Source organism: Callospermophilus lateralis (assembly GCF_048772815.1).
Source record: "Callospermophilus lateralis isolate mCalLat2 chromosome Y unlocalized genomic scaffold, mCalLat2.hap1 SUPER_Y_unloc_1, whole genome shotgun sequence".
Classification (NCBI taxonomy): Eukaryota; Metazoa; Chordata; class Mammalia; order Rodentia; family Sciuridae; genus Callospermophilus; species Callospermophilus lateralis.
Window position 1 is genome coordinate 43,922 of NW_027510163.1, and position 9,719 is coordinate 53,640.

Sequence of the window (9,719 nt, forward strand, 5' to 3'; positions counted from 1 at the left end):
TTGGGTGTGGCCTCCCGAGACGTCAATCAACCTGCTGGCAGCAGACAACAGAAAGCTAGACTCAGCCCCCTGAAACCTGACCCCTTGCCTCATTTGAATGGCTTCTCCTCAATAAAAGGGTTCAGCGCGCGCGCGCTCGCGCGCGCGTGCGTGCGTGCGTGTGTGTGTGTGTGTGTGTGTGTGTGTGTGTGTTTTCCCTCTCTCTCTCTCTCTCTCTCTCTCTCTCTCTCTCTCTCTCTCTCTCTCTCTCTCCATGGACCCCTGAGGTCAGAGCAGCCATCACAACATCCAAAGGAAAAGGTACCTCTGCCTGTGTCTCTTGTGTGATTATTTCAAGCAGCTCAGTTCACCTGGAGCGACCCTGAGTGTTTTAGTCATGAGGAATGGGACAGTTGGTTGCCCATATGGTGACTCCAGGGTGAGTTTTAAAAATTCAGTTCGTTTGGAATTTCTCTCCAGAAGTTAAGAGCGCTTAGGATTGTAGAGTATTGAGGACTGAATTGTAGAAAGTAAATAAATTAGACAGAAGAAAAATCTGTGAGGTTAAACTTTTTACTATCTGGGAATATTTTGTCTTTAGATTTTTTTTTTTTAAATAATTCTAGAGACTCTAAATAAATGTAATGAGTTATTAAGATGATTAGTGGGATATGTTGTTGAGTCCTCTCCCATGGGGAAAGTGCTTTTGTGGATATTTTTTAGATTGTTTGTATGAATCTTTATGTTTTAAAATATCAGATAAAGATTTTTTGGGTTAACGTAGAAGTTAAGCGCTTGGAGAGTGAGAAAACAGGGAAGGAAAACGTTGTGATGAGACTCAATACAGGATTCTTTCCCTGGAGAGAAGTAAGTTTTATTTTTCTGTTGTTTTTGTGAACACTCAGTTTATACTGAACCTCCTACGGGGGTCCGATGGCTGCAACTCGGCCGCTGCTCCCTGTGGTGTCTGTAACTGGACTCACGGCCAGCACTGCTTTTGACCCTTAAGCAACCCAGCCTGGGTGCCCATCTCAGACTGCCTTAAAATCTGATAGTAACGCTGGTGTCTGCCATTAAAGCTCACTTTTAAAGTCCCACGTGCTGCCAGGGAAAGTACAAAGGCAGGAGGACACAAGCTGCAAGCGCAGAGGCTAGGGAAGCCCTAGGGCAGGGGGCTCCAAGCTGTTTCCATCACCATGGTAACCGCCCAAGCCTGGCCGCACAGCGGGCTTCCTGGTCCCACCTCCTGCATTTCCACAGGCTTCCCATTGGTCCGCACAACTGTCACTCAGACAGGACTTCTGGTCCCGCCTTCCAGCCGCTAACCTGTACTTCCTGTTTCAGACCTGCCTCCTGGAGCTGCCCAGAGCCTGCGTTTTTTAAGAACACCCACCTGTAAGTGCTGCCGCAGTCTCTGGCTGGGCACAAATCACGAGTCTCCACACAGCTTGTAGATTCAAACAGCAATTCTTTATTCCCGAACTCACACCGGCCGTCTACAAACACGCTCTGGGGGAATCCACGTTCTCTGCCCAAATCCACACTCTGCCCTGATCCACTCTCTCCCAAATCCACTCCGCATGGGCTTCTGTCTCCCAAAATATACTGTCTGACCCTAAGCACTCAAGAGGAACTCAGCAGCAGGATGCGCCCTATTCTAAAGGGGGAACACCCTAATCTCCTATTATACTAAACCGCCCTATTCTAAAGGGGAAACACCCTACTCTCCTATTATGCTAAACTGCCCTATTCTAAAGGGGGAACACCCTAAACACGGATCCTGCCCTGGTCCTTGAGCAAGGTCACCTTTCAGAAGTCCTTCCACTAGACAGCATGGGAGTAAGCTGGCAAGGAATTTGTCATACCTACTTGGCTGATGGCTCCCAGCAAGTGCCAACAAAGTTCTTTTTCAGGCAAAATCTAATTCCACAGTTTCATTCATTGCAGCCTAAGCCGGACTTGCTCTCAAGGCCAAATAACTTGATTTCTTATCCTTCAGCAGCTTCCCTTGGGACCCTTCCTTTTCCTTTCTATGGTTATGTTGCTAAATGTTGCTATCTCACATTTGGCTTTTAATTTTGAAAGTTATGGGGATGCATTTGCTTGTCGCAGAAACAAAGCTGGCAATGTTCCTGGGATGACCCCAAAATCCTTATTCTTGTTCCTGACTATATAATTAAAAGAAATAAGTAAATGTATACACAAGGATCATCAGCCACATCACGTGACATCACATGCAAGCGTTCACTTCTAGTTAAAAACAAATTGAAATGGATCCAAAATATCTTAAGAACCACGTGGTTACATAAAGTTAATCAATTATATTGTATTAATTATAGGTTATGTATATTGTATTAATTATCTACAGAAATATCCAAGGACTTTATATTTTCATTGATATTTCTTTCATATATATATATATATATATATATATATATATATATATATATATATATTAAAGTTGTTGATGGACCTTTACTTTTTAAATTTATTTGTATGAAGTATCGAGAATCAAACCCAGTGCCTCATGCTTGCCAGGCAAGCGTACTACCACTGAGCCCCAACCCCAGCCCTCATTGATATTTCTTTTTATCAAGGTACAAAGATTCTAAGGTTTTCAGAAATTATTTCAAAGTATAACCAGGAAAAATTCTAAAAGGAATTTCAACAGAGGAGAAGCACACATTGGAGGTCCTAAGAAGAAAGAAATCATCTTTGGGTAAACCAAGATCTGTATATTCTAGATTTTAATGATAAAAATATTTTCCTAAATAGAAATATTTTTATATTATTAATTAGACAGAAAATAGAGAAAGGTAAAAAAAAGATTTATATGTACTGGACTGACTAAAAATTTTAACTGATTAATTCAAGGATATTTCAGGCCATTTCTCTGATTTTACTATCTATGCTGATAGTGAGCTAATATTTTGGTTCATATTTTGACATGATACAGACCTATTAAAATGTTAAGTTTAACTCCTTTAAGCAAGGTCTTTATTGCCTAGTGATTCTTATTGTTTAAGGCAAGGATTAATTTTGGTGAATAAATTCACATCCTTGATTAAACAAACTAAATATATTAAAGTGCTGTCTTAGATTCCAATTTTTACAATTCTCCTTGGAGACTAAATTTGATTGATTCAAAGAGTGTTCATTCTTGCATATTTTGTTTGTTGAATAATTTTGAGATCTGGGAATTTCATTAGGACTGATATTCTCCAAATTAAAGTTGTATGTTAGTTTTGAGCAATAAAAGTTGCAAACCTTGTTGAAAATTCATTGACATTATAGAAGTTCTCTGCCTGGACCTATTATTCATAAAAATATGGTAGGATTTATATACTGCTTAATCATATTTTTGAAAAGACAATTGAGAGACATCTATTTAAAGGATAATATTCTGAGACATAAAGATATTGTGAGACCTTCTCTCTGAAAGACATTGAGGATTCTTTTTAAATTGTTAGGATGGATCAACTAGTATATATTGAGAAATTACAATAATTAACACAAGGTAAATCTGATGATTTAAATACTTTACTACTATCTATAACTTAAACTGATGATACTATGGCTTATGCCAAGTCTTTACTCAGTTTTATTAAATTAAGAAAAGGGGGAATACAGTACCCAGAGGCACAAACTAGATCTTACAAAATATTTATTTTTTTCCTTAATTGTAATATTGAGAATCTCAGGGGATATAGCTCAGTTGGTAGGGTGCTTTTCTCACATGCACAAGGCCCTGAGTTCAATCCCCAGCACCACCACCAAAAAAAGAAAAAAAAATTGAGACTGCTGCTGAATTTACTGAATCATGTTCACTGCTGCTGAACATGATTCAGTAAATTAAATCAGATTTGAAAAGATAGAATTTAAACCTGTCATCATGAAAATGACTGAAATACCTGACACAGGAAGGTAAATCTTCCAACTGCAGAGTTTATAACTATGCAGATTCATGAGCTTGCCAGGTAAGTAAAAATTATGAAGAGACTTCTATGTACCCATTTCTCAGATCTATTTTTTAAAATTTATTTTTTAGTTGTAGATGGAAACAATCCCTTTATTTCGTTTATTTTTTTATGTGGTGCCAAGGATGAAACCCAGGGCCTCGCACATGCTAGGCGAGCACTCCACCACTGAGCCACAACCCCAGTCCTCAGATCCATTTTTAATGTACATTGTGGTGTGGACTGGAAAGTCCACCAATGAAACTAGATTAATCATGCTGACTGTAGTGGTCAGTTATATGTTGATCCTATGGTAAACAGGTTGTCTGGGATTATATTTGAGGAAAACACAGCATATGAGAAACCTAAACCAGACAATCATGCTGACCCTTTAAAATTAAGACTACGTATCTGGACAATTGTCCAAATAGAAAGCTTGTTGAAATAGAATTTTTCTATACAGGCCAGTTGTTTACATAAGGTATCCACCAATGCATGGTTGCCCTGATCATTCTACAATAGAAACTGGCACCTTTCCTAAGTATTCTTCCTGAGTATTCCTAAGTATTATGCAAATGTCTGGTCAGTACAACACAAGAGGTCTAGAAATAGTGGATGCATTTTAGGCTGGTCTCCTAGAATGGACAAGAGCAATTACAGGAGGATTCTGGCACCTGGAGGTTGTTTGGTAATACCCTAACCCTCAGTGAGATGGCACCCAAAAGGATGTTTGGATGTTTGTCTTCTGCCTTCAGAATATGTACATCACTGACCAACCTAATAGACTCCTTAAATATGAGAGTTAAGAGGAAGGATGATGAATATCCTGTAGCCTGTATGAATGCAACTCACCTTATGGCATTGCTGGTATTTCAGAGCTACACTCTGCTGAAGTTAATGTTGGGGTCTGAAACAGGTGCATGCCAATGAACCAGACCTAGGCCAGTACCTGGTCTCATGATCTTTGAAGTGACTACTTTAAATATTATTCCTTGCTTGTGTGATACAGTCTTTAGGGCTCTGTTTCAAACTTACAACATGTGGATTCTCTTTATGTTTGACTTAAATTACTTCCAAGATCTTTCATAGTCAGATAAATGCTGATGGAAAAATTAGAACTGAGCTAAAATGCTCTAAAAAGCCACTGTAATAAATATTGTGACTGAGCCCTCTGCTCCATGGAAAGGCTGAAACACCCCGCCAAATGAAAATGTCCATGTTACCATTGCCAAGTGCAAGGCTTCCCAATAAATCAAGAAAAGATGAAGACTCTTCTGATGAGTGTTTGGCAGAATAATAATATTAATAACCTGGATCTTCCAAGTTGGTTATGTCCCTGAGATAGTATGTTTTCTACTAATGCCTTTTGTGTTTCAAGAGTAGATCATGATGACCTGGGACCAAGAATCCAGTGACGGAAGGATATAGTTTCCCAATTGCCTTCAAATATTAAGGAAGGGCTGGGGATGTGGCTCAAGCGGTAGCGTACTCGCCTGGCATGTGTGCGGCCCGGATTCCATCCTCAGCACCACATACAAACAAAGATGTGTGTCCATCAAAAACTAAAAAATAAATATTAAAAAAATTCTCTCTCTCTCTCTCTCTGTCTCTCTCTCTCTCTGCAGACCCTTACGGTCAGAGGAGCCATCACAGAACCCCCCCAAAAAGGTCTCAGTGTCTCTCGTGTGGTTATTCCGTGCAGCTCAGTTCCCCTGGAGTGACCCTGAGTGTTTCCGTGTGAGGAAGCGGCAGCCAGTGATGCAGACAGGGTCCCTGTCCACTTTCAGATTCTTCGAGCTGTCTGAAGTGTGAGCCTCACCCAGACCAAGGCGGCCCCCCCTTCACTTTGAAACCGTCCAAAACGGGGCTGGCAGGACACTTCTCGTTACTTTTCTGGCCAGGGGTGGGCAGGAGAGTTTCAAATTTCAAATCCCCCTCCCAGGGAGCACTTGGGAGGCTATTGGCCTGGCCCTTCTGCTGGAGGAAGAGCCCACCTCCAACCCCAAGCCCTTCCTGGCTATCCTGACCAAGGGGACCTGGTCTCTAGCAGGGCTTCCCCATCCCTCTGTGGTCTCCCCTTCCTGATCGGAGTCTTGTTGGAAGCCAGAGCCCCAACCTGCATTCACTCAGGCAGCCAGGAGGGAGATCTGGGGCAACGTTGGGACTAGTTTGCTCATTACGTTTCCTGATCTGGGTCTCAGGTGCTGATGAAAAGTGGGCCTGGGGGGTTAGCCATGCTGGGATTGTCACTCTCTTGAAAGTGCCTCTGTGTAGAGCCCTCCATCACCTTTGCAGCCCAGGGAGCCTGGGACACTGTCCCCAGTCACAGAGCTTCATGTCCCCTCCCCCTTGCAAGAACAGCCTCCAGAACCCAGCCTCTTCGTGGGAAGAAGATGTGGCGTGTCTGTCACCCTGTCATTGCCTCCCCTCCCATTGTCCTCGTGGCACCCCACTCTTCTGTGCAGACACCAGGCCCTTCTTCAGGCCCCAAAGTAGCTTGTGATGGAAGTTGAGCCTGGCATGTTCATTTTGGTCAGAATGTGAAAGGATGCTTCCATATCCACTCTCCACGGAGGCCCTGAGGGCAGGAGGATCATGAGATCAGAGCCAGCCTGAGCAAAGACAGGTGCTAAGCTACTCAGGGAGACCCTGTCTCTAAATAGAATACAAAATAGGGCTGGGAGGGGGCTCAGAGGTTGAGTGCCCCTGAGTTCAATCCCTGGTACCCCACCTCTCCAAAAAACAGCCCCCTGTTCCTGCTGATGAGAAGAATCATGACCTTTGAGACAGAAGCTCCCCTGCTTCTCCTTTACTAACAAAGCAATACAACATTTTTTCCCCCCAAAGCTGTGTCCTGATTATTGGATTGGCACTGGGGACAAGGATGGAGTTTTCAGTAACTCCTTAACCTCATGTTTCCATCCCCCACAGCTGTTAGCTGTCACTAAATATTTGTGTTTGAAACATTTTGCCTAATTTTAGTAGATGCTGTAGCACAGCCTCCTCCTCCTCCTGTTTGCTGGTGCAGATTCACATCCTTTGTTTTCAAACTCGATCCATTGCCATGCAAGCAGGGACTCCTGTGGATAGCATAGAATTGGACATTGTTTTTATTTTTTTAGATGACTTCTACCTTTGAATAAGATTGCTTAGTCAATTCACATATAACGTCACTGTTGATGTCGTTATATTTATATCTGCCCTTTTACATTCTATTTTCTTATGTCTTTTTTGAGGGGGGTGGGGACTGGGGATTGAAAGCAGGGGCACTCAACCATTGAGCCACATCCCCAGCCATATTTTGTATTTTATTTAGAGAAAGAATCTCATCAAATTGCTTATGACCTCATCATGGCTGAGGCTGGCTTTGAACTCATGGTCCTCCTGCCTCAGCCTCACAAGCTGCTGGGATTTGAAGTGTGCACCACCATGCCTGACCCTTACATCTTCTTTATTCCTCTATCCCTCTTCATTGTGTGTGTGTTTTACTGAAGATTGAGCCCAGGGGTGCTGTAACACTGAACTACATCCCCTGAACTACATCTCCATTGCAGGTTTTATTTTGAGACAGAGTGAAGCTAAATTGCTGAAGCTGCTCTAGCAAGTTACTAATTTATTTATTTTTCTTTGTTTGTTTTGTTTAGCTGTTTGTTAATGAAGACTTCTGAAATTTTTTTTTTCAGAGAATTAACTCATTACAGAGCTGGGACCTCCTGAGAAACTGAGGCAATGAAAAGATCCCCTTGAACCCTTGATTCTTACAATCGCATCAGAAAGTTTTCAGACACGTCACCCTGTAACAGGCATGAACTTCTTGAAGGGGAACGGGACATTCTCAAGGGTGAGAGTGGGTCCTCTCAGACAGCAGAGGAACACTGTGCCTCTTTTGCACTCCAGTTTTATTGGAGTCCCTGGGAAGTTTTCAGAGAGTCCTGCCCAGGTGCACCTTTTGACTTTTGACAGCAGGGTGACATCATATTTTCAAATCTGGACTGTCATGGCAACTCTATGTCACCTTGGCCCATGATGAGCCAAATTGGATACTTATCCAAAGAATTATCCTTTCTTCCAAAATCTGGTCTGTGAAAAGAGTCACAAAATCTGTCCCTGCCTAGTAACTTGGGTTCCTCTTAGGGGGTTTCCTGCCTGCATTCCTCATGCAGATCACAGGTAGTTTGCTGAGGAATGTGACATCTCCTGTCCACTTAGGCCAGGCAGAGTTGCAGTAAATTTCTTTTTGGAAAAGAATGCATGTGCAGATCAGCACGGTGGGCCCCATTTTACAGGATTATTCTCTTAACCTTCTGTTCCCACCATTATAGTGTGTGTCCACTAAAAGACTGAGACACAGGTACAGAAAAAGCACAGCTTTCGCTGAGAGTCTTTCAGGATGGAACACCTGGGGAAGCAGGCAAGTTGCAGTCAGCATTTTATCCTCTGGTTCACAAGGTCCCCCCACTTCCCACCCCAGTTCCTTGTTGGCAAAGTACTATGGGGTGTACCAACTTCCAGATCTTCACCTGGGTTTCCCACTGGGCTGTTTAAAGAAGTATGCTGCTGGGCAGAGTGGCACATGCCTGAAATTCCAGTGGCTTGGGAGGTTAATGCAGGAAAATTGCAAGTTTGAAGCAGCCTCTGCAGCTTAGTAAGGCCCTAAGCAAATTAGCCAGACCCTGTGTAAAAGTAAAAAAGAGCTGGAAATTTGGCTCAGTGGTTAGGCAGCCCTCAGTTAAATCCCTGGTATCAAAACTCCCACATATTTGTATATAAACCAATACACCATTAGTTGTCCTTACCTCCTTTTGTCCTTTTGTGCCAGGAAAGTCTTTTTGGATTGAGTTCATCTTGGATGTAGACCGTTTTTACTTTCCTAAATCTACACTGTTTCTTTCTCTCTTGGTCAGGGTGACCCCTCCCCTACCTCCTGTGTGTCCAGGGTGGTTCAGGTGCATGGACTCGGCATCTGCCACATTCACAGTCTGGGGCTGTACGAGTATCCATTTTGCTCTACTTGCCCTCAGGCTGCCTTTCTTATGTCTCAACTCTACATTTAAGGCAACATACTATATTCTGAATATAGATCAGTGGACTTTTTATTTCTCACACCAGGTACATCTAATCAGAATAAGCGACGCATTCATACTAACAACTCCAGCTAAACAGAAAACCATTATCCTACCTAGCTCTCCATCCTTCCACAAACAGTTGTAAGTCCTTTTCTACATTCCATTTTTGTATACTTAGTCTTATACATGTCATATCTCTAAAATTACAAACTAAATAGTACCTGGCTGGAAAAGTTATTGCATCAGGAAATTCTAAATTCTAAGTCTTTTGAGGAAGTTAAAAGGATTCCAGTGATCTAATTAAGAATTTTGTTTATTATTTTTATTATTTGTTTATTTATGGTGCTGGCGATTGAACTCCGTGGCACTTGACCACTGCACCACATACCCAGCCATGTTTGGTATTTTATTTAGTGTCGGGTTCTCACTGAGTTGCTTAGCACCTCATTTTTACTGATGCTAGATTCAAATGAGCACAATAAAAGCACCTGGAATTCAATTCTCAGCCCTGGGCAGCTATGTGCCCACTTTTCCACACTGGTGGGAATATAACTTCTTACACAATAGCCCCCCTTGGCCATGGGCAATATTGTTAGGTAGAATGAACTTGGGCCAGTGAGGAGGATGTGAAAGACTTCACAAAGCCCAACTTAAGAGCAGAGAATAAAATTGTACTTAATTTCCAAGAGGGGGGTAGACATGACAGGCAGTATTGGCC

At 42.4% G+C, this 9,719-nt stretch overlaps 1 long non-coding RNA gene across 2 annotated transcripts; it reads left to right on the top strand.

The window, feature by feature from the left end:
* Positions 1 to 208: 208 nt before the first annotated feature.
* On the top strand, positions 209 to 5,522 carry LOC143639922 (uncharacterized). Of its 2 annotated transcripts, none has more exons than XR_013154816.1 (4): positions 209 to 300; positions 1,324 to 1,374; positions 2,577 to 2,698; positions 5,314 to 5,522. It is a non-coding gene; the product is annotated as an uncharacterized LOC143639922 (long non-coding RNA). The 2 variants fall into 2 exon arrangements; XR_013154817.1 differs by lacking the exon at positions 209 to 300 and adding an exon at positions 311 to 418.
* The last annotated feature ends 4,197 nt before the right edge of the window (positions 5,523 to 9,719 follow it).